Source organism: Anser cygnoides, chromosome 2, assembly GCF_040182565.1.
Source record: "Anser cygnoides isolate HZ-2024a breed goose chromosome 2, Taihu_goose_T2T_genome, whole genome shotgun sequence".
Lineage (NCBI taxonomy): Eukaryota > Metazoa > Chordata > Aves > Anseriformes > Anatidae > Anser > Anser cygnoides.
Window position 1 is genome coordinate 25,839,138 of NC_089874.1, and position 27,856 is coordinate 25,866,993.

Below are 27,856 nucleotides of genomic sequence, written 5' to 3' on the forward strand. Positions count from 1 at the left end.
AATCGGTTCTGCGCCTTCTCAGAATCCTGTTTCACCCCACATCAGTTGCTCTCATGGAAAGAACTAATACCAGGAAAGTAAAGTATTTTTAGCCGACTTCAATGTGACTTAGCAGCTGGAAACAAGAACAGCTTGTTCCACAAGAACACCACACTGTACTCCATGTGGACACTGGTTAGGAAAGTATTGGTGCAACCTTAAATAACTTTCTTCAGCCAAATGCGCTTTCCAGGAACTTTTGCCACCTCCACAGCTCCAACCAGGCTCCACATGCCATGTAATTTCAGTTGTAACAGCTTCCTCACACACAGCTGTCAGCAAGAAAGAGATCCCACATCAGATGGGGAGCCATCCTGTTACAGAAGCAGTGGAAGGTAGTGCAGGCCATTCGCAGGTGGTATGGACCACATCATAAGTATAGATGCAATGAGATGCAGAAAATACAAAAATGTAACAGGAATCACACTTAATTAGGTTCTAGAGAGAATAAGAAGACTGTTCACAATATTAAAGTGAAAACGCACAGAATCAGAGACTTGCATACCTGTTTTTAAAACTTATACAGGATACCTTATACTTCTTTGTAACTGCCATAAAGCAGCAGTAAATGCATCAATAAGGCTGTCTGGATGTAAGAATTAAAACTAATTTTATCTACTTTTTGAGTGTCACAGGAGTTCCATGGCCACCCATCAGAGAAAACCTGAAAACTAAACAAAAAAGCTCCATGCTTTACATTCATACTGAAAACACTTTTAAAAAATTCCCTGTCTAAAATTCATCACTTTATTTGCAACCTGTTTCCTATTTTTTTCTGATTCACAGATCCTCCATTCTAAAATAGATTTTCTTAAAAGTGTTTTGCCTTAAATTATTGAAAACTAAACTGAGCTTTTACTTTTGCTAGGATTTTGCATCTGACTGCCTCATCAACAGTAGTTAAGAGTCACCTCATATTACGGCCATGAAGCAGGGCTTGTGTGTAAAACAGGACTCTGAAGATGAACAGACCTGAGTGTTGAGTCTGGAACCACAGTAGGGATGTGGCTCTCTGATTTAAGAAACCAAGGATGATATTAGGGCTTAATAGCGTGAATTCAAATAACCTGAAATCAATTGAATACAGGTATAAGTACCATCGTCATCACTTAATCAGCCAACTTGGTTGCCATTGACTTTCTTGTTGTAAGGAATGCTTTCATCTTGTCTGTAGAGTAACTTTTCCAGCAAGTCAGATATATTAATTAGGTTTTGTTTAACTGGCTGTTAACTAATTTAATATGCTGGTAATAATTTTGAATACTGTGCTTTTCTCAGAATGAGCAATGAATAATATAGCTCTTTCCATTTTAACTGAACTGGAAAAATAGAAGAAAACAGTATTAAAGTTGTATGTACTATATTTTGAGTTGAAGCAAGCTGACTGTATTGGTCAAGTAACCACAGAAGCACAATGTTTTACAGTATCTAAAACTGTATACTGACAACTACTTTTGAAATATAAAGCTGCTGTGGGATAGCAAGACCACTCCACGGTGCAGTTTGCCTGCAAATAATACAAACTTTGGCTCATCAAATCCTGAATTTACACATCATTAGAAATCATGCTGTTTTTGTAAGTTATGTATTCGGATCAATAATAAGTGGATATATACGCATATGCATACATGTATGTGTATATATATACATATACGCACACAAATTGATATAGCTGTTGAACAACTCATAAGACATCAAAGGAGAAAAGCCGTAATTTTCCAGCCTTATCAAATATTTGATTGTAAGATTTCATGTAAATTGTAAATATGTTGATGTATACATATTCATTTAGGACACACTTTTGTCACTCCTTTCTGTTGTTATGCCTAATCTGTATGTGTAATGTTATTGACCTCTGGCTACTATTTGTATAAAGCTCCACCTTACCTTTGTGCTAGGTAAAATAAAAACCACATCTAGTATTTTCAGTTTTCAGTCGTCTTAATGATAACTTTTTAAGTCTCCAACCTCCAGGCTGCTTTCCACTTATCCTGAGAAAAGATGAAGATTCATTTATTCTTTGCTGGTGTTGTGGGTTTTTTGTCAGCATTTGTCAACCTACGTCAAACAAAGGACCGCCTTATTTTTTTGAAAAAAATATCTGTAAGCCATCTTGAAAAAAAATACTTTTAATTTTTCCTGTAAAAACACTCAAATTTTGCATTTTCATGCATTTTCCCCAGGTGGTTTCTTTTGCATGGGTGGGACTCATGGTCCCATGGCAGCCTACCACTTCCTCACAAGGGGAGCGGAGGGGCAGGCGCTGAGCTCTGCTCTCTGGGGACAGCGACAGGACCCGAGGGAATGGCATGGAGCTGGGACAGGGGAGGGTCAGGCTGGGTGTTAGGAAAAGTTTCTGCACCCAGAGGGTGGTTGGGCACTGGGACAGGCTCCCCAGGACAGTGGTCATGGCACCAAGGCTGTCGAAGTACAGGAAGCATTTGGACAGCGCTCTCAAATATTTGGTTTGGGTTTTTGGTTGTCCTGTGTGGAGCCAGAAGTTGGACTTGTTGATCCGTGTGGGTCCCTCCCAACACAGGATATTCTATGATCCTTTGATTCTGTGACACTGGTATGGCTTTCTTTTGTTTTTGAAAAAAAAAATGCCACTTTCACACATCACCTTTTATAGTCTTACACAATGGCCTATAAACGCCAACTTAATTAACAAACACAAAAACAGTTAAAAGTCCACACAATTATTTTTATAATGTCCTACAGCAGTATACAACATGCTAATAACTCCTAAAGATTCAAGCTAGCTAAACTGTTCAAGAGATGTATTTTTAGATGACTCCTGATGCCAAGTTGAGACGTACAAAAAGCCAAAGCATCATCGAACAACAGGGAAGGACGGATCACTTCTGTTTCTTCTGTACTTCTATTTTACAGAGAACTTTTCACATTATTAATGGTTTGGAAGTGGCAAGTTCTTCAGTTCCAAACCTTAAAAATATTGACATTAACCCTCCATGTTTTTCCACAGCTCATTTTTATTAATAGTCTAAGTGTAAAACTACTTGCTGGCTGCTACAAATGAACACAATAGAGAAGTCATTCTGGTTGATTACCATCTTGAAATGATTCATTTTCCTTCTAAGACAGGTCAGTCAAGTGGCAGCCAACACTCCCTTTCCATACCCTGGAGAAAAATCTACTTTAGGCCCAAAATATACCTTCAGTGGGATTTGTCTTTCCGTCATATAAGCATACTCCATTCCCTCAGCTGGCTGGGGCACCTTGAGAGTGCAAAGTATTCTGTACAGCTGAGCAGGAGCCAGCAACTTGTAAGGGCACGGTGTCTTGAAGATTTCTGAACAGTACACTAGATTAAAATAAAACGTGCTGCCTCCTTATACTTGCTTATTTTTATACGAGCAGTAAAGTTAATTGGTGAATTTTGTATGCATGAACTAAATGATGATAGAATCATTTAGGTTGGAAAAGACCCCTAAGATTGTCTTGTCCAAACGTTAACATAGTGCTGCCAAGTCCACCTTTAAACCATGTCACTAAGCTCTACATCTACATGTTTTCGGAAGACCTCCAGGGATAGTGGCTCAACACAACTGAACGATCTGCTTCTGCCCTCCGACAACATGCATGGCCTAAACCTGTGACAACAGAACCCAGAGAAGTTTCAAGTGGCAACTTAAAGACAATACGAACCTGAATACACAGAGCTAACTATCTAAACCCATTTTAGCAGAATATGCAGTCATATTTCAAGCTCATATTATTGCACAGTAAAGTTAAAGAGCACATTAACTTCTCTCTAGTGATCCTGAGTTTATTTTCAACCGAAATTTGCAATTCAATGCAATCAATTTCACTTTGGCTAAACACTTTAATGTGCTCTGATAAAAACAGGCAATTGATATTCTAATTCTGTTGTATTGAAACTAGCTCTGTATTATGAACACACATGACAAAATAGAGCAAGCACTACGGCTGCTACATAGAGGAATTTCTTTCCCAGCTGTTTGTATAAGTTGGTATTGAACTTTTAATTTCAAAGGGTTATAATGTACGTCATAAATTACACCTTTTATTAACAAAATCATGTTAATTTCTATCCAGTGTTTTTGAGATAAAGTGTGGTCTTCTAACACTTCACAACGATGTCACACTATAATTTACAAACCACTGTTGCCAATATTTTTTGCACATGCTTCAGTTAGAAGCATTCAAATACATGAAATGTTTCATGTTCTAGGGCAGGATCTAGGGCAACAGAGAAAGAAGACTGCAATTCACAATTTATTGAAACTGCATGGACAAAGAACATACAAAGGTGCAATGTAATTACAGGAGATGGATTCTATACTCTTTCATAAAATCTTTTCTGATAAAGTTTCAAAAATTTCCTGCCTTCTGTTGACTGTATCAGAGAATGGCACTGGAGGACTGAAACCTTTTTCAAGTTCCAATGCTGGGAATTATTCCTGAACAGGAGATTTACCAATCTCCTAAGTAAAGATAAGTATTGTCCTAATTACCATCAACAAATGATCAGAATCTCATTTTTAACTGCTCTCTGTGTTTACCCATCAACAGTCCCTGCACTACTGGTTCAGTATTGATTCTGGATAAAAACTAGTATCTAATGAACCAAATAATACACTTTTGTATTCTTTGCTGATTTTCCAGAGTGATTTCAACTACTTTGAACCCAATAAACCTACAAACACCGACAAAATCATTGTCTGACACATCACGTGACAAATCAGCTCAGCATTTTACCTTTTCAGACTTGAGCAGAGACATAGCTTTCATTAATGGCAGAGGCAATTCTGCTTATAAGAGGAAAGGCTGAAGAAATACTTGGCACTACATTGCCCAAAGGAAAACAAAAATAGTGTATACACAAGCCCCTTCATCTGTGTGTTTCATGACACTTTCTTAGTGTCTAGAGCTTCACTCTGTCTTGTTTTCCAAACCAATTTTCCACTGCATATCTTTACCATTAGAACCAAAGAAAAAATAGGAGTATAAATTCAAATAGGAATATATTTAGAGTTGGTTTTGCTTTTTTTTTTTGGAGGTTTTGTTTGTTTGTTTCAGGCAGATTGTCCTATTCAAGGCAAAGGTACTTTGCATTAGATTATCACTTATGCATTCTGTCAAAAGTGAGTGGGATCACATTCAGGAAGATTAACAGATTCTCACTGATGAAGTACTGCACTACATAAGACGTAGCTGTTGGTCTTATAGTTGATAACTCCTTCTTACACATTACACCCACTAAAACTGATTTCACCAATTTTTCTTCTCAATTGAGGTTGGATCAATTATCATGCAGAATGACAACTTTATTTGTGAATCAATTACCTCCTATGTGGTTTTATGCTGTTATTTTTTTAATCTTCATAAATGAGAAGCTATTAAATTTGTACAAATATTTTCATAAATGAGTTGGTAGGCAGGCAACAATAATAATATTGGAGAGATTTCCATAGAAATGAGCTCATTACCTCTGCTTGTTCGGGGTGAAATAGTTTTAAATGGGTTTTCATGTTTGTTGCCAACCTGGTAGTCAAGGATAGTTGCAGAAAATGTGGCTAATAGATAAACATGGTATAAAGTATGGAAGGCTGCATTCTGAACTATTCAGTTCTTTAGTTAACCCACACCTTGTGCAATTCCTTATCAATAAATCAATAATGAGATCAATCATTTCTATTCAGAATTACACACTCTGGAGCAAAGGAGTTATTAAAGACTTGCCTCATCTACTCTGTGTTGGTCTTAGTGCTGAGTTCAGCTGGAAGACCATTAGATACTCAAGGAGTGACCAAGTATCAAGTCAGATCTGTAAGCAAGAACCAGATAGACCACGTCTAAAACAAAGATCATCACATACCTAATTTAGTCTAGCCAGTATTAATTATTAAATGCCCAGAGTGCTTCATATTACCAAAAAAAAAAAAAAGCGCTAGCTCAAGTAAATATCTCTAAACCATGTGTTGCTTTGCAGCTGTGCCATCAATAGCTGCTATATTTGTGAGTCAAGACCACACCATTTTCTGTAACAAGAAAAAGCAATTGAAAGGTGCTTCAAGTCATAAGGTTCAAAAGCAAAATATAGGATCAAATGTTGATTGTGAAGTGATACCACTACACTCTTGAAGTATCCATTCTTTAAAAAAAAAAAGTATTTTAAAGGATATAAAGCATGAGGCAAATTTGGGGGGCATTTACAGAAACAGAAAATTAGAAACAAGACCAGTAATCTACTGTGTAACCAAACGCCAGTTCAACAATCCAATGATCACAAATCTACTTAGGGTGTCACTAAATACAGATGTGTTTTTAAAGTATTATAGTAGACCAGAAAGGACAGAAAGAAAAAAAAGGGAGAAAATAAACACTGGATTACAGCCATAAAGTCACTACTGACTGCACAGTTCCCTCATTTTCTATTAGTTTATCCAGCACAGCTATTTATTGCAACCCCTCTCAAGGCTCACTCTCCACAGCTCAGCAGTCTGGAGAGATTTTTTTTTTGCTGTGACACATCTTAAAGCCCAATACCCTTTCTACCCTATCCTTCCTTAACTTCACTGACTCATAATTCATTTTTGGATCCTTTTCAAAACTACTATTCTCACTTCAAAACTTTCCATGTACTAGCTCCAATCTATCTTCTGGATTTCTTCCATATTTTCTCTTTTAATATTAGGATTTCTTTAGCACTCATGATGGCTAGTATCTAGTATTATTTTTCTGCCATGTCTTCTCCATTCAGACTGGCCTACTTTGTATCAAAAACGTACTTAGGTCATCCCACTGTCTCCCCTCCTCTCTTGTCTCTTGGCTTTGCTCGCAGTTCTGTTTTCAAAGATGCTCTATAAAAACCTTTTCCCTCCTGATTACAGTTCCTAATTTCACTCAGTGCCTGCTATAATTTCTTAATTAACTCTGTAACTATATAATTAAACTTTGTCACATTTTCTGAAACATCTGGCAGGAAAGAAGTACTCCAAATAAACTTGTGGGATTACTGAATAAGTTGCTATTAACTACTGCCTATCATGCTAACTAGCTCTGTTTCGATCAACGTTGACTACATCTTTCTCCTGGCTCAGATGGTAAATCTTCTGGGAGAGAAACGCCATTTTGGTTTGGTCTTTGAAAAGCTCTGAAAAGCAGTAACAATCTCATTTAAGCAGACTGTAATAATGCACACGAATAAAGGTTTCCTATAGAATTTGAGATAATAATGCACTGAGGTGCTTCAAAAACTGTTCCCTTCTTCAAAACAGACTTCAGTTTGCCTCAGTATATGGGGTGTCGGCCCTACGCACCCCTTATTAGCACAGCAATAAAGGGTACCTTGTATTGGAAAGAAAAGAAGTTTCCCTACATGGACCTCCTTCGGTACTTGCTTGGCAGTGCTTTGTTCTGCACCTCTCTCAGCTACACCCCAGAGCAAACTCCACCGTAGGAAGACTGGAGACGTCCCTGGGGAACTATGGAGGTTCCTGCGCCGTGCTCACACTCCGACCTGTGACAGACACGCCAACCAGACCGCCGACTTGTTAAACGATTGCAGCAGAACTTGGGTTATGACTGCAGGCAGCCCTTGTTACCAGACACCTACTGCTTTAATATCAACAGAGAAGATGAGTCATTAAAGCAACCCCAAGCATCAGTCAGCAAGTGCCGAGACAGACACCTCTGACTGCGGTGACAGCACGTGCTGCGACAGCTATGGGAGCACTGCCCTGGCTGCCCTCTGCACCCCCAACGTGCATCTCAGATGCTGAAACCCCACCCCTGCTGTAGGCTGGCGCGGAGAAGGAATTTTGCCCTTTCACTTTCCTCCAGCATCTTGCTTATTTTAGGAGCCTTCATCAGTGCATCCAAGTCCGACTTCGTTTATTGGGTTCTTTCCTCTGACCCTAGTCATAAAGCTCCTCTGAGATTTTTTTCCAAACAGTAGCACAAGTTTTATAAATCAGCATGGTTCATACATTGCTACTCACATGCCACTCATGCCTCAGAAGGGCAGGTATGAAGCTATCATGAGTTTCAGTCTGGTGCAACTAGGGAAAGTTATGGTTGGTAGCAGATAACCTGAGATGGTCTGTTTGCAGACTCAGGAATGAGGATGACTTTGTAGCTCACACCTGGTTAGAATATCATCCTTGCAATCCTCAGACACATTCACTTAATGTGGTACTGCTTTTCAGCACTCCCATCTGAAAACCTTTCCCCATACTCTAGCTGTAAAAGAGATTTTCCTAGCCCTGGAAATATTCTTTCGCTCTGTATATTCACCAGCAATAATCCATCATCATTTTTTACTTTTGCCTTTTTGGGAGTTTTGCCTCTGTAAAGACAAATCATCTCAGGCTGAATAGACAAGGGTGGAAGAAATTATGGAGATGGATTCTTTAGAGGATTTATATGTAAGAAACACAGTATTGAGTAAGCACATGTAAAGAGTATTAAAAGAGTTGTATGCCCTTTAAAACAACAAACTTGACACAATTTGGGACGATTTATACATTCAGAACAATTTTTCACTGAAATAACAGAAGGAATGAAAACAGCCCAGTACCTCAGCCTCGCATTTTAAAACTTAACTCCTCTGACTGACCTGGTAATCTGATGCAAATTAACTGGATAACTGACTCGTCACCCTATTAGCATTTAGGGTGTGGTTTGACCTGCTGCAGATAAGCACAAGACTATCTTTATCCCTGTGGCAAATCCCAAACTTCAGAGCAGTCAAAATGCTTCAAAAACCACAGTCTATGCTCTGTTGGATACAGATCTGTCAATCCTGTTCTGTGCAAAGAGGGAGTTAGACCTAGTGATGCCCACTCAGCTATCAAAGTTATTTATTTCAGACCCTGTATTATTAGAAACTGGCTGTGATTTTTTGAGGATTGTTTCCAGTCACATTGAACTGGAGCAGGGTTCTCACACTTTGCTTTTCTAGGGAAGGTGAACCTGGAGGCAAACCAGAAGACTGTTTGACTTGAAGAACAGATGTCCATAAATGCTTTCTCAAGCAGAGCAGAGACACCCCTGGCTACTCAGTATTCTGATTCACTACACATTCCCAAACACTTTGAGCAAATTTGTTTTCCACTTGCAGTCAGTCTGTGAATTATCTGTGTGGTTTCAGTCGGGGTACTGGCTAATTGAATGGACAGCTGGTACCTGACACTGATGTCAGTGCCAAGTGCTAGCAGATTGAAGCACGTGCCCATTCAAACTATCCATCGACATCATTTCTGTGTAGAAATATATGCAGACACACATATGCAGAGGTGGTTCTGTAACATCATCCACTTCCCCAGCTAGCATTGTCAAGATTATTTCTTAGGAAGAAAAAAATGAACAGATTTCAAAAATGAACAAGATGTAACAGAGGTAAATTAAATGCAAACAGTAAGATGTCACAATCTCTATCATCTATTGCTCAAATTTAAACATGATGTCCTAATCACCACATTCCAAAAATTAGTCCTTAAGTTAGACCAGAGTCCTCAAATTATAAACCACAGAAGTGGTTCCAGTAGGTGCTGTGAAGCTGCAGCTTGTTATAAACTCCCTCAGAAAATTGCTCTGAACCAATGGGGGAAAATACTCTCTCTCCCTCTCTCTCTCTCATTCAGATCCCCAAACACAGATTTTTTTCAGTTTAGGGTTCCAAATCAGAGAGTTTTGACTTATAGTCATCATACCAACATAACTTCTGCATGTGCTCATTCTGTGATAATCAATTTAAGTTCTACAGAAAAATGCTTTTAAGATGAAAATTATTATGAGAGATTAGCACTGTGTTAAAAGGATGCCACCTACTGGACATCGCATCCACCTCCAGTAAAAGACTGGAAAGGTAAATCAGTAGGTCTGAGGATACTGAGAAAGCCTGCTTTGTAGAAAAGCTCTCTAAAACTGAAAATAAACAAATAAATAAATAAAAGCTCTCTGTCCTCCTTAATCTCAGGGTTTCCCCAAAGCCTGGGCTTTGGGTTTCTTGGGTTTCTTTTTCTGACAGTCTACTTTTTTTTTTTTTTTCTTTCTCCCCTCTTGTAGAAGTAGGAGCAGCAATAGCCATGTTTCATGAGCATTTATCCTTCATATTCTTCCCTTAACTCTTCCCCTTCTGGTGCCTGTACTCTTACTGACAAGGTTGTTTCTTAACAATCTGCTCACCAGTTTTTTTCCATTCTCCTCTCTGCTTTGGGCTAACAGGCACTGTCCAGGCTTCCCACTGAAAATAATTAAAAGATGCAATACATGTGCAGACATGCAGAGATGCACAAGCAAACATGATGGAATTAATATCATGCTTTAGGGAAAAAACATACTGTGCTTTAGGCTGTCCTTCATATTTTGTGATCAAAAAGGAAAGTTAAAATGGTTTCGGCTTTGAGTTTAAATTTCCCGTGGGTTTTGTTTTGCTTTGCTTTGTTTTCTTTTGGTGAGATTATTTCAGCCCTCTTACTTAGCGGTTCTGCCACTACATTGTTCTTCTATTGCTGGTTTTGCTTTTTATTTCAAATATTAGAATAGAATAGAATAGAATAGCACAGCACAGCACAGCACAGCACAGTTGGAAGGGCCCCACAGAGACCATCGAGTCAGCCTTCAGGGCTGACCACAAGCTGAAGCGTGTCACCGAGGGCATTGTCCAACTGTCCCTTGAGCACTGACAGGCACAGGGCACCACCCGCCTCTCCAGGAAGCCCATCCCGGTGCGTGACCACCCTCATGGCACTGACATTTCTCCTCACGTCCAGCCTGGCCCTCCCCTGGCACTGCTCTGAACCCTTCTGCACCCTGCCATCACGGGAAACCAAAAATGGGCTTTGCCCTCCTTGCTGCCAGGGCACACTGCTGGCTCACGCTGCGCCTGCTGTCACCGGCACCCCCAGGTCCCTTTCTGCTGAGCTGCTCCCCAGCCACTCGTCGCCCAGCCTGGGCCTGGCATTGCTCCGTCCCTGTTCTTTAGTAGGAAACTGTTAGGTACATAGGGAACTACTCGGGCTCTACCTAATGCCCCTTGCAACTGTGTAAGTGCAAAATACCAAAACTGCCATAAGTTTATAAAGTCTCCATGATTATATGTAAGTACAAAGAGGACTTTACATGAATCAACTGTTTTCATGTAAGAATTCAGGCCTTAATATAATAGCAGCATGATGTACAGTGTGTGACAGACTTGGTTTATGTAGTTTAGAACTAGGATATCCATAGTAGGCATAGTGATACTTCTTTTTTGTAACTGGAAAAATTAATTGGTGCAAAAAATGATGCAGTAACAGCATATATGCATCACTATACAGTTTCTTCCTCTCACCCACATTGGGATGAGCCTATTGATATTGTTCTAAGTGTCCACTCCATGGGAACTCTGTTATTTTTACCATGCCATTTCCACTACTCCAGCACAACAGTGGTAGCAGAGGAGCACAGCAACACAGCAAAGGGACGAGCAGTCACATTTGTGCTGAACTCGAGAGCAGGTAAACACGTGTGTCCGAGCATGGCACCCAGCCTGCGATAGCAAAAGGAGAGGCAGGATGCAGTCTTTTGGGTTCAGTGCTGTTCTGGCCTGGGAACATGGCTTCTGACCCAACCAGCACCAAAGCAACCTGGTTCAGAGCTGGTGGGCTTGGAGCAGCTTAGGTGGCAGAGGCACATGCCCATCTCACATGTCTGCCTAGCCAAAAAAATGCAGAAAGGGTTGCTGGCATCAGGCTCCCCTTGATTACAGCTTTTGAGGTCACCACACACAGCTTCAGTGCTGGCAGCACCTCAGATCAGCCCAGTCTCCTCATTAGACACTGAGATTAATTTTGTGTCATGCATTTTTATTGTATTTTACCATTCTACTTCCAGGCAGAAAAGGACAGATGGTCTGACTCCAGTCGATATAATCATTGATTTAAATGTATGAATGTATGACTAATTTATGGAAATGCCCATTATACAGTCATTGTTTCCCAGTCACTGAAAAAGTTCTGCCCAAGGGTGGCAGAAATTATGGGAAGAAAAATGCAAAACATATACTTTTCAATTACTAGCCAAGTAGATTGGCTCTAAGCAGGGTGGCAAAACAAGATGTGTAAATGGATGAGACATGAAACTTCTTTCTGAGAGGAGAATGTGCAGCATGCGTGCAGGCCATGATTTAAAGAGTATCTCCTAGCTGCAGAAAACTCAAATTTGACCTACCTCCAGTAGTGCGGGAAAGAGACTCTTGGCACAAGTTAGCTTGTACAATACTTCTAGAAGTACTGCATTCCTCCTACCTGTGTGCCAGTGCTTCTTGTTATGTTTGCTTGAAGAGTTATGCTCACTTAGCATGAGGATATAGTGCAAAATTGTTTGGAAAGTGCCACTTTAATAAAATGGTAAGATGCAGCTGAACTATCATCTTTTAAGAACACTTACCACCACATTCACCCCCTTCTTGTCCTCATGCTTTGACCCTTCCAAGGGACTTCAGATGATGCCTTGTTGAAACATCAAAACTGAAGAGACTCCTGCTCAGGAATAAGTATGCAAGTTAAGCAAGGAGGAGAAATAGGAAAGGCAGTTTCCCATGAGATTTGTCTCTCAAATGAATGTGTGGAGGTTTTCCTGAAATATTTTCCCTCTCTTTCTAAAATACTATCCTTCTCTTTCTAGTTTTACTATCCCCTGTGCAAACATTAACTGAGGGTTTTCATGTAACTGCATGAAAACAAGCCATTGTCTGGGACTGAGCAGGATTTGAGGAAGTCACTGTACCAAACAGGGTTTCACCTGCATGATCCTCCTCTCTTTGTTCTGCATACATTACAGCAAATATGACAAACTCTAAGTAACGCTAGAGGTGTCTTAAGTGTGGTAAACAAACATCTTTTTGATTTTACAGTATCCCACATCCTAACTACTCAAATAATAGGTCACATCTTGTATTATTTCCAGACACAGCAAGACTAGCTGGTGGCACACCTGGCACACTGACAGGATGGCTGGAAGCTAACTCATGCCCTAGCGCTACTTCATTTCTGCTGCAGTCTGTGCAATCGACTCTTTAAAAAAATGCCTTAAAAGGGCACTGATGATGAACAACTGAGGTGTACCTCAAGTATCAGGCTAATGCTAATGTTCTACAGAGAAAATGAGAGTTCTTCATGGACTAGCATTAAATGTGAAAGCTTATAGACTGGCTGTCATACTGCCACCTTCTTTAAGATTGACAAGCTTTAGCTGTTCAGCATTATAAAGACCACTTTAAAATTTGCTCTCAGTAGTATCTTATGTAAATCAGCTTTGCCTCTCCAAAATTATTATTTGCTTAAATGAAGCCTAAGGCTTTCACATTTCTACATGGTTTTTACTTTCCCCCTTTGAATAGATGAAAGTTTTAACAAAAACTCTGTGTTCAATGATGTTAATAGATCTTTTAAACAACAAAAAAAAAAGTATTTTCCTGTCTTTGTAAATTACCAATACCCTTATTTCATACAGAGTCTCTTGGAATTACACTAATCAAACTACATGCTTGTAATAAAGTCAGACAACTAAAGATTCTTCAGATTATATAGGTAACTGAAGTTAGAAACTGTATGGGGAACCTTAATTTAGCCTTCTTGGGGACAGTTACTGTTATTTTTAATTACTTGTCCTCACACTTCCTTTTCCATTGGAATCCTTCTTCATTGGGTTCCCCCTTCAAGTTCGTACAGAGATCCCATCGTTTCTATTTAGCAGATAGCCCTGCAAACCTGCCAGTTCCAGTTCTTTTGGGGTGACTAAGTGCTTTCAGCCCTTTCCCCTTTCCCCTTTTTTTGGATATGTTTGGATGCCTCCTTTGCAGACCAAAGTAATTCCCTGAGCTGTAGAAAAAATTAGGCTGGAATGGACCTCTGAAGATAACCAAGTAACCCCCCTATTCAAAGCAGGCCTAACTTGAAAGTTAGACCCGCTTATTCAGGGACATATCCAGGCTAGTTTCAAAACTCTGAAGGATGGAAATTCCACAGCCTCTCTGGGCAATCTGTTCCAGTGCTTAACTATTCTCATCCATCTGCTCACTAATGATTTGGATCTGACTGTGATTTAGAAATGTCCCCAGCATCATGTGATTAACACCATCAGTTTTAGTGCCATTTGCTCTGGTAAAAGAGTAAGATATTCTGCTATTTCGAGGCCTCTCTTCTTCGATGTATCTTGTGCAGATGATATGTCAGCAGGCATTTTTGAAATGCTGCCTTCTGGATGGTGTGTTGGAAGGCATTAATTAGCTGCCCTCCTTGTCCTATCTGACCTTCCACTACCAAATCGTGCATCTAGCATAATGAATATGCTTGTTAGAGAAGGCTTGGAAGTGATGTCATCTAGCATGAGTGGGTTGTTTTGTTCCTGTATCGTTGCGTGATTGTTCTTGTGTTGATTTGTTCCTGATTCACTGCCTTAAAGATCTTTAATAAGTATGCATACATGGAATACCCTATCATTTTTCTTCTCTATTGTCATCATCAAGTACACCCTTTCCCATGTCTTCCTTATTTTTCTAATTAATGTCTTTATTACCAAGAGGCTCAAAGTAGAGATAACAGTTATCAGGTTGCAGCACGCACTTCTGGTGCTGCCTTGTAGGTAGATTCTGCAGCAAGCAGTTGACCTCCTCTGCCTTCAACCACATGGATACTTAGTATTAGGCAGGCCTGCCAGGGAACATTTTTTCCAGTTCACTTCCCTTAATGTTTTGGATGGGCTTTTGTTTATTTGTTTTTGTTTGTTTGTTTGTTTTTAAATCAGATTTAACTAATAGCTAAGCTTCATATCAAAAAATTAATTCTGCAGGAGCATCTACTTGGGAGATACCTAGGTCCTTATTCATATACTTTTATCTACATAGAATATTCTTGTATCCTGATAGTTTTGTTTTGTATCATGGGTTCAACTTTTTTCTGTTGTCAGTCCCCAAAACTGTACCGCACTATTGATGGTAATTTGTATGACTATTTCTTTTGATTTTATTTAAAAGGTTGCATGTCTCACCATTATTAGCCTCCTTTCCTCCTTTTTTTTTTTTAAAAAACAAAAACAAAAAACAAACAAACAAACAAGAAAAACAGGAGCATTGCCGATGACTGCTTTCCCCGAAGATATTTTTCAGCTGCATGCATTGAAGGCTTTGCTCTCCTCAGTTTTCTTTGCATACATCTTCTCAAAAACCCTTTTTTTCATTTTTCCTTGCACAACACTCCCATGTTTGCTGGCAATCTACTCGGTTTGTGCCCCTATAGTATGTTTCTCTTCAAATGTGTTTGATGTTTCTCTGAGACTGCATACGAGTGATTGCATGTAGATGATAAAATGTGGGAGGTCAACAATCACCATTACTGAGGTGCCCTCTCACCTGCTCTGGATCTCCTATGCTCTAGCCATTCTAGTGATAATATAGGACATTTGAGTGTCCTCCATTAACACACACATTTTCTTTTTTTGCCTCATCCTATTAGAAGTTTCCAGCATCTCATTTTCCTCTGCAGAAACAGTCTTTTTAACAATCTGTTCCAGCTGGCTGATTCGCTTACATCAAAGGACTCAGTAGATCCTCAACTTTCCTACAATTTCTTCTCTGAATGCAGATCTCCTCTCTCTGAAACAGGATATTTCAAATTATTCCAACTGTCCATCCACACTTCTTCCATTTGCTTCAGTAAGTTTGCCCTTATAGACACTTATAAATGTTCTCAGCTGTCTGTACAAAAGAATATGGGAAACAAAGGACTTTTCTCCTCCTTTGACTGAAGTTCAGAAAAAAAAAAAGTTCCACCAACTAAGCCCATGCATTAAAAGAAGCATTCTGGACATTCAGAAGATGTACACTTCTTGTCTTTCTTTGTAAAAGGAACATAAATTTTTCTCCAGATTCAGTTCATGAATTTGGTTTAAATTATTCCCAGAAAGACAGCAGGACTTAGCCAGTGAGTTTTGATCACACGCTCAATGTGATAAACTAGGACTGCTCGAATTAGCTAGGTTTTCAGATAGCTCCCATGTCTGCACCCAACCCTCTAAAGCTGGGCATAAGAAACATATACGGAATAAATATAATCGTCTTAAGACCAGTACATCAGTGTTTTAATTATGCATGGTGAAAATGTTTCATGAAAGGCACTAAAAACTCTAAAGCCCACCGCAAAGATCTATATCAGCAGGGTTGAATTGCAGCAGTGGCAGGTTGACATCCTGTACATGTCAAAGTCCAGAAGGAAAATAAAACATCACCAGAAATCTTCACGGATATCTCCTGATAGCATAAGGCTGGTAAGACTCAGTAAGGTTGTGCACAACCAGGGCGTTGTGACGAGTATTGCCTCCCTCACCTTGATCTGTTCCATTATGAACTTTCTTTTCTTCTACTCCTGTCTTCTCCCAGACATTAGCTGCTCCTCTCAATTAATTCCATTCTCCATTCTTTTAGTACCATTTCCAAGCAGACCTTGTTCCTTACAAGGTTTCTGCCACTCCATGTGGCAGACTATATGGAAGGACTCTTTCTTTCCCTGGCCTTCAGTTTGTCCCATTCTAAATTATTTCACTTTCCTGGCTTCGTGACTCTAGTATATTTAGTGGGGAGGGGAAGAGAGAAGCAAGAAAGGGAGGCGGAGAGGGAATTCTGTCTCTTCCAATACATCTTCTTCCTATTGTCCTGGTGTTCTGCCAGAACCTATCCTTACTGGCCCCTAAATGCCACCTCCTGGGAATGTCAGTGTTTTTCACGTATCAGTTTGTCCCTCACCATCTAACTTCTTGTCAAAGAAGCTTGTCCTTCTCAAATGTTTCCTGTCCCAAACCACTCTGGCTCTCAGTACTAACACCCAATCCCTATTTCAGCATCCTTCTACCACCTCTGAAATCATTCCCATTTTCCCCACACTCCTCAAACTTCCCTACATTCCACTTTCTGCTCATCTTTTGTGCGCTGATCTCGTTCTTTCTGCCCTCAATTAGGCAGCGTAGACTGCCTTAACACTGCCTCAGAAATCTGACTGCATACCAAAGCTCTGTGAAGATCTGGGCTGCACAAGCGTGGGTGTTCTTAGACAAATGGCACAAGGATCAATCCTGACTCAGAAACCTTCTACTGGCAAGTCCATTTCCCACCACATGGCAGCACAAGAACTTCTCAGAGAAATGGAGCACCCAGAAGTTGTAGACAAAAGCAAAACAACAAGTCCTGTGCTAGATGAGGTTTTCAGAGATTATGATAATTATCTGGCTAAAATTCTCCACATAAATCCAACAGATTGGTGAAATTTCTTAGCCCAAAAGATGAAAGCTCAACAAAACACTAAGTAGATGAAACCAGAGGCTTCTGACAAAAAGTGTGAATCTGTACAAATTATTTTATACACTGCATATGGATAATTATATATGCATATGTGTATATGTACATACATAGATATGCATGACCACGTGCATATGGACTGCCCAGGTGGACTGTGCTTCTATAGGAAATGCAGTGCTGCCCAGAGTCTGCCTTTCTATAGTCACACAGTGCAAGGAGTGCACACTAGGTCAGAGGTATCTCCGAAGACAGCTGACTTTTCTTTTTTTGTAAGTACACCCTGCAAATAGGACTGTTTTCTCTCCCAGCATCTCTTTCAAGCTGTTTCATCTTTGTCCATCTAAACTATGCCCATCCCAAAGTGCAAGTTGCTTATTACATTGTGGTGCATTTGTTTCCTTCGATTTAAAAAAGTATTTTGCTATAAATACCTATAGAGAGATCATTGAAATTCCCATCATCCACAAAAATATTTTACAGTGAGAAGCAAAAATTTGCATTTCATAAAATTCATTAGTTTCCTTTTTCATTGAAAAAGAAAAGATCATTTTTAACAAAAAAAAAGTTTTGAATATATTTCATAAAATGCCACACTACAGTAATTGGCATAACTAACTGCCTTTAATGATTACACCCATCTGATTTCTCAATGTGGAATTACATATGAGAGCGATACCACAATTCATCACTTTAGGAAGTCTCTTATCAATGGTATTCTCTGATGTAGCATGTGGCATGGCTGTAACATATTTGATGACCTGCCTTATAATAAATAAGATAATGACCACATGTTGACAGTTATTTAAGTAGAGAAATGACAGGCGTTCATACTAATAAAACACAGTCCCAATATTCTGCGACAGTATGAAGTTACCTTTAGTTAACAGCTGGGGTTCTACAGGATCCTTTCTGTGCATAGTACATACATACCTCCTGCTGGCTTAATCATACTAATTTCTCACACTGCGCAGGCCATTACACCCTACTTCTTTTCTTCATAAAGGGGAAATAATGCTTTATATTTCACCATGGACAAGTTGTCATGGTTTTGGCTGGAACAGAGTTAATTTTCTGCATACAGGCTTGTATGATGCTGTGTTTGGGACGTAGGATGACAATGATGCTGCTAACACACGGATGCGTAGTTGTTGCTGGCAGTGCTCAACCAGAGCCAAGGACTCTCCTTGCGTGGCTGACACCTGTCTGCTGGTGGGGAGGAGTGAACAGATTCCTTGCTTTGCTTTGCTTGGGCACACGGCTTCCACTTTACCTGGTAAAAATTGTCAGTATCTCAACCCATCAGTTCTCACACTTTTACCTTCCTGATTCCCACCCCCATCACACCTGGGGAGAGCGAGCAAGTGGCCGTGTGGTGCTGAGCTGCCTGCTTGGATAGGCCACAGCACTGGTCTAAAATGCAAAGATTTGTGTCAGTTCTATCGCTGTGCAGATAACTCAAACAGCTACAGAAATGACAAGCGGGCACATCTTGGGTTTTTAGTTTGGATATAGATCTCATAGTGAGTTATCACGGATGCTAGGTGAAAGAGAATACAGTTATGTGAGGCACAGCAAGGTGAAAGACAGTTATGCAGTGACAACCTACAGGTTTTTCAGTGACGACTTCTGATTACATTAGGCATTTCACTGGGTGAACACATTGCAAACAAAACACTGCAGATCTGACTGCCAAAAAAGTTAGCAAGAATTTAAATACTTATAAACCCAAATATACATGTTTTCTTTTCAGTGCCGAGATTACTCCAGTCTTTAGGAAGCACATACCATCAAATACCATCAGATGATAGAAACAACAAATAAACTGCAGAGTAGAAAACACGGGGGCTGCATTATCTGTGTGAACATATGGTAACAATGATTATTATTTATTACTTGATGCTGCTTCAACCCAAAATGTACTTGGCATCATTCAAACAGAGGAAAATATTGTATTGTAACACGAACAACTCAAGGGCTCAAATGAGTCAAGCCATTGAGCAGCCTGTAGTAAAGGAAGTGGCCCTCAGAACACCAAAGGAAATCTGCTTGCACCCATTTGTTCCCCATCATTGAGCCTTTCTCAAGACCAGGGCTTAAAGGATTTCCTAGACTGCAAGCATCACAACTCAGCACAGCCAGGAGCGCGTGATCAGTTGTCTATGGGTTACTCTCAACAAATGTTCTTAAACAGCCCGATGCAAAGCACAGGACTAACTGGAGATACTCTCAACTGGTGAGACTAAACTACCCTTTGAGTCAGCCTCACACTAATCCTGTTTCCCATTTTCCTTTGCCAGAAATACAATTCCTGGAAGAGTTGCCATATAAAATCTTAAGATTCAATAATTTACTCTGATGCTTGTATAAGCAACTAAACCAGCATCAATGATCTGTCATTATCAATACATTGCATACGTAAAATTAAGCACTGGAAAACAAATTTAATTTCCCCTGCTACTATGTAAGTAAACAGAAGACAATGCTTCCTATTAGTTTAGTAGATACTTTGTAATGTAACTTTCCAGAAAGTCATCTCTACCACTAAATGCACAGGTGCATATACCATTCAAAGCATCACTTTCTTGAATGTTTTCCCTTTTCTGCAGAACACTTCCTGCTCTACATTTTCTGTTATCTAATTATATTTTTCACTATTTCACCTCTCTATTTTTTTTTCTGTCTAATCTACTTCACTTGCTTCTTTCTGCATCCCATACCATCCAGTGTTCAGTGTTTAAACGCCTGCAGCACAGCTGAGGATAACAGCAGAGAACTTTCTCGTTCACTCATACCTTCATATTGTTTGGAGAGTCCAGACTTGAAGACAAAAGAAAATGAGGATTTCATTAGGAGCTGGACTGGGTAGTGTCACCAGGTGTTATTACCTGCAGAGATCCAGGTTTTAGGTGCATGACGAAAGTCAGCCGTCATGGATACCTTTCTCACTACCAAAGTAAAGAAAAAGTTTCTCTAAGCAATTGGGCAAAGCTGTGAAGGTCAAAGCATCCTCTCCCCTGCCCTTGAATATTTATGGTTGGACGAGATTGCATACATCTTGTTTAAGAGTCAGAAATATGCACGCTCGCAGGGTGTTTCGGGCCTTGTATATAGTTTGAAGAAGGACTGTCATGACAACCTGAAGAGCATCGAGCATCCTTTGTTCACCATGCTCCAATGGATGAGAGATGACAGCCCTTAACACATAAAGAGCTGTAACTTTAGGGACATCATTTGTTCCTCCTCTGTGAGGAACTGCATTCAGTCGTCCAAAGATGCCTACCATCTGCTTGCTAGCTGATATACAGCAAATTACCCCATCATGTTTCAATGATGAAAAGGGAGAACAATGTATGAGAAGAGCCCAGGGAAGAAGCACTTACTCAGCCACACATAAGGAAGCCAACAGACACATGAATGAAGAAAAAGATCAAGAAAGCAAGCTGGTACAAGTCACACGGTGATAGCTCTGCACAAAAGCATATAGCTTATGTAGAACATCACCTATTTACTACTGCTTCATAAGAGAGGTAAAGTTAAATGGAAACATCACTTTTGGGGGTCACATTTCTTCTTCACAGATCACTTAAATCAAGACAGCTCACTTTGCTACGTGAAACTGCTGCGGTACACACATCCTGCAGGGAGGATCCTGATACAAACAATAGCAACAGAATACAACTGCAGAGTTATGGGCGATTTGTCTAAGCAGTTAACACCCGTTACCGATACCGGCTGGAGAGAAATCAAAACTACCAGAAATGGAGTCACCCATCTGCACACACCAGAGCTGAAATGCTACAGTCACAGGAGCTGTCTCACTCTGGAGCATGCCTGGGAGAAACAGAGGTGGCTAATTCACCCTACGAATTTATTCAGTCTTTGATTACCTTTCTCATTCTTCCATCAAGCCTTAAGCAGCGCCACAGATTACAGCAATTTTTGTTATGTGAGCACTGAAAACTAAGTAAATATTTCTCCATAAAAACACACGTACTGAAAATTCAGTTGACCTTTGAAGAATACTGTGCCAAATGGGGAGTCTCAATCCAGTCACTAATAAAAAAAGTAGAATAGAAGTTCAGTTTCTTTTTCTTTTACAAGTAGATCTCAGCACAATCTTAACCGGGGAGCACTGACACCTTTCTAATAGCAACGCTGCACTTTCAGAAGCACTTCAGATTATTTAAAAGAGAAGGCTTTTTTATTGTCAACTTAGTTGTGAGACGACACCTCTGAAGACAAGACACAATTCATCTTGTCTCGAGCAACCTCCAAATATGTCTGTGAACTCACTTGGCATTGCCTACAGAAGTGTCCAATTTCTAGGACAAAACAACAGAATAAAAATCTGCTTTTCCAATTGCAGAGGGGTAGTTCAGCACTTAGTAGCAATCCAGGAAGAAAAAGGCATTTCAAACACACATTTTTAAATATCAGCAATTTTCTAACCTGTGCTTTTGTCCAAGCTAATAAAGACATCACAAACTAAAGTTAGCGTGTCAAAGCCACCAACAAGCATACGTCGTATCTTTATACCCCTTTAAAGTACATGCTGCTAGAGCTACTATAAATAAAATATAGTTAAACAATGGATTCAAAAATGCTGCAAAATTTATCAAATGTATTATTCATCTAACTTTTAGTAACAGTAAGTAACATTCATCAAAAGCCTTGGACAGAGTGACACAGTTCCTTTATAAGTTGTTGAATATGACCAAGCAGAAAATTATTTGCTAAACAGTGTTACACGAAACTGTGACACGTGAAACTGAAATACAGGTATATTTCTCAAAAGACTACCAGAAGCGTAGTATAAGCAGTCAATTCTGCCACATCTGTGCCGAGTCTTTTATCCAGCATAACTGAAATAAATGATGGAAAAGCCAAGGTCCAAAAGCTTATTCTAAAGTAGATGCCATTCACTACTACCTTTACTGAATGACACAGGACTACTGTGATAAAACAGGTGCACTACAATCATTTCAAGGTACAGTGGATAAGACGCATTTGCATGAATTTTATTTTTCAGGGGTTTTTTTTGTTGTTGTTGTTTGTTTTTGTACTGCAAGTAGAGGTAAGAACACCAGTACTGCACCATCACTCCATTTCCTTGACCCAAGAGAGCTCCTCCCTGTAGATTCCTCAGGTCTGTGGTGCACAGCTTAAGCTGATCCACCTCTCAGGAAACTGCCTTTCAGGACTACATCACTTCAGTCTGCAATTTGCTAAAAGCCATTGTTAGTTTGCCTCTCTAGAACATGATGCTAAGCCAGAAGACATTTGGGGAACCACAAAAAAAATCCAAGGCTGCATTGCTCTCAGCTGTTTTATATCTACAGCGCTATTTCCTATCACCTATGTCAAATCACTCCACTTTTGCCTTGTGGCTGAATACCAAAACTTCTTGTTCTTCCTTGATTTAATGGTAAGTCTCTGTGTATACCCATACAAGTCAGCACAGGCAGACCAATGGAGCTCTCTACCAGAGGGGAATCAGTAACCCCAAGTCCTCCCCACCCTGGGGACCCATATCCTTGACCAAGAATCACCTCCAATGCAGGGAGCCAACTGAATGGCTCATGGGCTCACTGGTGAGGCAGCAGCATGGCATCAGTTTGCTCAGCAGATCAACTGAAGTAAGACTTGTCCCTCATCCATGGATATTGCTGTAATTGGAAAGGTGTCCAGCTGAAACACGACCATAAATACAGCCTTTGGCATAAGGCATGGATTTCCTAGGTGTAACTGCTGGATGAACACCAAGCCCAGTGCTGCTGATGAACTGAGATATGGCCAATCTCACTGCTATCGGCATATTGTATCAGCTAGTGCTACATGTGAGCAATCCAGCGTGTCTTTCCAGCTCATAGGTAAATCCAGCTCAAATTTTATCCAACACGAAGGACAGTTGCAAACATTGTCTTGTACACAGGCTCTCCATTCTTTCCACCTGCCAAATCCCACCATCAAAAGGCATTCCTGTAGCCATAACTGTTAAAAAACATTAACAAAAAGCTTCAGCACAAAACACGTGCTATTGACCTTCAAGCATTTTTTTTTTTTAATTAACAGTGCTATTTAGCCATGTGGTCTTTCACAGCTGCTTCACCTACTTCAGAAGAATGAGAACTACCCCTTATGGAAATTTACATCGAGGCTTTCTCTGCACCAGAACTACTCCTTACAGCACCTGTATTGCAGCAAGCGTTTCCCATACAAAACTCCACATCTACAGCATGGCACCATGCCGAGATCCCACCTGAAGCAGCGCAATGACACAGCCACATCAGCCACCCAGTGCTTTGCCACCAGTGCTTTGCCTCTCGAGACTGGGCTGTTGGGGCACGAGTCACGCCTGGGATGGTGCTTGCATACAGAGGCTACCAGCAGCCAGACCCACTCCCTCCTAAGTCGGGAAGTGACTAAAAGTAAAGTCAAATGGAAAGTGGGTGTATATGACCAAAAAACAGCACAGAACAAACAATATGTAATTATGTGCTGTTCTTTGGCAGGCTATTGCTAGTAAACATTGAGGTTAATACTGAAGTAAACAAGATCAGAGGGAAATAACATAGGACCTTAAGGCACTGGTCATCCACTTTTGGGTACCTTTATGTAAGGATCAATTAACGCTCAATCCTGTTAAAAAGAGCTCAGTGTACCCTTGTTAAGTACCAAGCACTCATGCTCAGACATAGGTCATCCGCTGGCCTACTGCATGGCCTTCGGCAAGATGCCTCAGTCTCTACTGTTTACCGTGCAAATTTTTCAAGGGAGTGAATTTTACTCTGTGCTTGTAGTTCTGGGCAGCGACCTGCCTAGATGCCACTCTGACACAAGCAATGGGAATTGAAAGTACTCGGCACATAACAGGATCACCCCAGAAGGCCCATGTGTGACCTATGCTAGCATTAACACAAGCTTCAACATTGACTTCAGTGGCAATAGCTAGGACCTGAACACCAATTATCAGAAATAAGACAAAAATGAGCTTACCAGCTTACTTACATATAGAACTGGTGGGCATTTGCAGAACTGAAACTCATGGTACTTGCTATAACAACTTCCAGGCAAGCGTAGCTCAATTAGTTACTCATTTTTTCCAAAAACTGTATCTGTATGCATCATTTTTAAAATAACTACAGAACAGCCCTTCTTCTGTATAGACTTTTCAGGAACTCTAAGCTATTGTATGCTTTTTCTTCTTCCATTTTTGCTTATACAAGATTAATGGAAATTATTGGCAGTTATTTTGGTCGTGCCAGTGTTATATGACAGGACTTGCATATACGCAAGTGCCCGTTTAGCTTCTTACAGGATTATGCAGTAATATTTCAACAAGGTTTTTAGAAAAGATGCTTCTGTTTCTTCATCTCCCCTTCAAGCTTGTGAGCTGTAGAGAACAAAACCCTAACATATAACTTTATTGTTTGATGTTTCTGTAGTAAGTCAATTATTCAGCAGTTTATTTGTGAATGTCTTTGCCATAAGCAACATATACTGCATGAATACCTCTGCTGAAATGCGGTATATATGCAAACTGCAATCTAACTTGCTTATGATCCTTTCTGATGAAACTGTTCATGAAAATCTGACTATAAGACAAGTGTGAACTGACTGTTCCTCTTGAAAACACAGAACAGTTTATTATATTTTATATATATTTTATTATATATATATTATTTTAAAAATTATTAAGACCTGGTGTGGCTATCACTCAGGATTTTAAAGCACTGCTACAGAGAGCTAGAAGTACTATCACCATCCAAATTTAAACACTGCCACTTGAATTTCTAACCAAGTTGGCTGGTGCTCACTATAAATGAAAATCAAGACCTATGGTGAAACCCACTCTTTTTAACTGGGATTTTGCCATTGGTCTTAACAGGGCCACAGTTTACTCAAGATTTACAAACTTAGCACACTTTAACACTTTCAGGTAGGTACTGAAACACAACGTTTTAGCACTTCCAGAATAATTTTATGTCTGCCACTGTATGACAACTACAGTAAGCACCACAGAGGTAACTTAGCAAAGGTTACCGACTTGTAAAGTCTGTCAAATGTCTGATTTTTTTCAAAGGAAATACTAGCATTAATTTGCCTAGTTCACAGTTATGCTTAGGATTCTGAGCAGCGACTTTGAATCCCCCTTTGGCCTGACACCACCTGCAGTTTGGGTTGCTGGTAACAAAGGATGTCACCCTGGGCAGCCCTGGGGCGGCCAGACAGGAGGGTTCTGCACCCGAACACCATCCTACCGGCACCCAGGGGGAGAGAAGCAGGAGGAAGAGCTTTACTTGATTCAGTGCCTACGGAATGACAACACGGGTATTAATGCGATGACTTCCTCAATTCATTCTAAAGTCCTTTAGTCAGACTACGTAACTCTGTTCCAGCGGGGAAGCACACCGTCCTGCGAGGAATACTGTATTACCCCTAAGTTCAGTGGCAGCCAATGTACACAGAAGCGTGGCAGGGAGGCATCTGATAGATACTGACAACGCTGCCTTTAAGAGATCTGAGGGTACACATCTATTTGCTCTTTTTATGAATGATTTTTTCTTCCGTTCATCATTTCAGCTACAAATAACATTCCGCAACTAGAATAAACCAGAAGTTTTTCGCTTTCCTTTACAAATCGTCGACCACCTTCACCTCGTCAAAAAGCCCGCAAGAATGAAATCAATACAAGCAATTTACAGACAAACCTGGCCGGCGTTTATATTGTCCTTGGACACGAACTAATAGCCTCATCCATCAATCCACCGCCACCAGCGGCAGCCCTCAGCCCGACGAACGCCGCTGGCACACCGCTAGCGCCCGGTGACAGCGGCAGCCCCGGCGGCAGACCGGGGGCAGACCCCGACCCCCGGGGCCGCTCCGCTGCCCCGAGCCCCAGCAGCGCCGCTCCCTGCCGGCAACCACCGCTCCGACCTCCTCCAACACCCCGTCTTTTTTTTTTTTTTTTTAATTATTATTTTCTTCCTTTTATTTTTCCCTTCTCCCAGCCGCACGCCGCCCGGGCTCGGCTCCCCATCCCCTCTCCCGCCCCGCTGCCGGTCTTCCCCGCGGCGAAGTTGCCGGGACTTACGGTGGCAGCGCTCCCGTCACCTCGGTCCTTCTCCTCCGGTCACCTCGGTCCCTTCTCCGGTCACCTCGGTCCCTCACTCCTCGGAGGGGCGCATGGCGCCGTCCGGCTCCCCGACACCCCGCAGCGCTCCAGCCGCCGCCCGGGAGGCGCTGCCCAGGGCCGAGCCCCTCCGGAGGGGCCGTCCCTCGGCAAGCATCTGCCTCCTCTCGCCCGCGCCGTGCCCACACCCCCTCGCACCGCTCCCACCCCTTCCCCGGGGCTCGGCGGCGGAGCGGAGCGGGGCGGCCGGAGAGCGCCCGGTGGCGGCGGCGGCAGCGCCTCCCCCGCGCCACCTCCCCCCGGCGGGGGCGCTGAGGCGAGGCCGGGGCAGAGGCGGAGGGGGGCGTGAGATGGCGGCCGGGCCCCGGGGGGGAGGTGGGGGCGGCCCGGAGCCCTGCGGCTTCTCCCCTACCCCCAAGCGTTGTGTGCCCGCCCTGAGGGAGCCCCGCGCCCCTCAGGCTGAGGGCTGGGGTCTGAGGCGGGGGGGGTGTCTGCCTCTCGTCCCCTGAGCCGGGGGGACGCGGCGTTCACCGGCCGGCAAAGTCATCTAAATGCTCGTTTCGGCTCCAAAAGTTATGTAAGCCTTTTAAACCAAAGGAGAGGTCGGGGAAAAGACCCTTGCCCGGCCGCCCGCAGCCTCCCCACGCTGCTCCGGAGGAAAGCGAGCCAAAAATATAAAACCACCAAACCCACCCCAGCCCGCTTGGCGAGAGAGCATCGTGTGAGGGCAGGGCAGGGCAGGAGTCCCCCGCTGTACCTGCCCCGAGCTCCCCGGTGCTCAAACATCCCGGAGTCACGGTGATGGGGGGCGAGGGTGGCTGTGGGGTCACCGCCGAGCCCCGGCAGCAGGTAGCAGGGCGTCCTCCCGGCAGGTGGAGTCAGGAGGCAAACCGAACCGGCTGAGAAGGTGCCACCGCCCGGCTGGAAGGCTTTCCCGAAGGAAAGGGACTTTGATACCGGCCCTGAAGTCGTCGCCTAGCTTTCTGCTGCATGGAAAGTTAGCTCCGATTGAAGTGCTCTCAGAAGTTCTTTTAAAGGGTAGCTCTGGATGCTGCCATCAAGGAAATCTGTCCTCCTCGGGGTATGTTCCCGGGTGAGGGACAGGGAAAACTAATAAAAGATGGGATGCTCAAGGAATACTGATCTAAATCGTCATCCCTTTCAGGTTTAAACTTTCACTGGGGGGTTCACCCTTTCCCTTGTGAAGACAGCAAGGAGAGTCAGTGAGAGCTGCTTTTATGAGCTCTCATAATGCCATGATTACTTCACTGTTCACAGCTTTCTCTGGCAGGGACAATGAAGCTAGGGGAGATTTTCATTAGCTCCATCAGGTCTAGATCCCCCAAACAGCACCACTGTTCGCC

General features: G+C 41.7%; 1 protein-coding gene across 4 annotated transcripts in view; it reads right to left on the bottom strand.

Moving 5' to 3' along the window:
- Positions 1 to 27,359, bottom strand: part of CALCR (calcitonin receptor) — a 177,938-nt gene extending 150,579 nt beyond the window's left edge. For all 4 annotated transcript variants that reach the window (XM_066991728.1, XM_048077527.2, XM_048077526.2 and 1 more), the window contains exon 1: positions 26,454 to 27,359. The gene's annotated coding sequence lies outside the window, so the exon portion shown is untranslated. The remainder of the gene's footprint in view (positions 1 to 26,453) is intronic.
- Between the last annotated feature and the right edge of the window lie 497 nt (positions 27,360 to 27,856).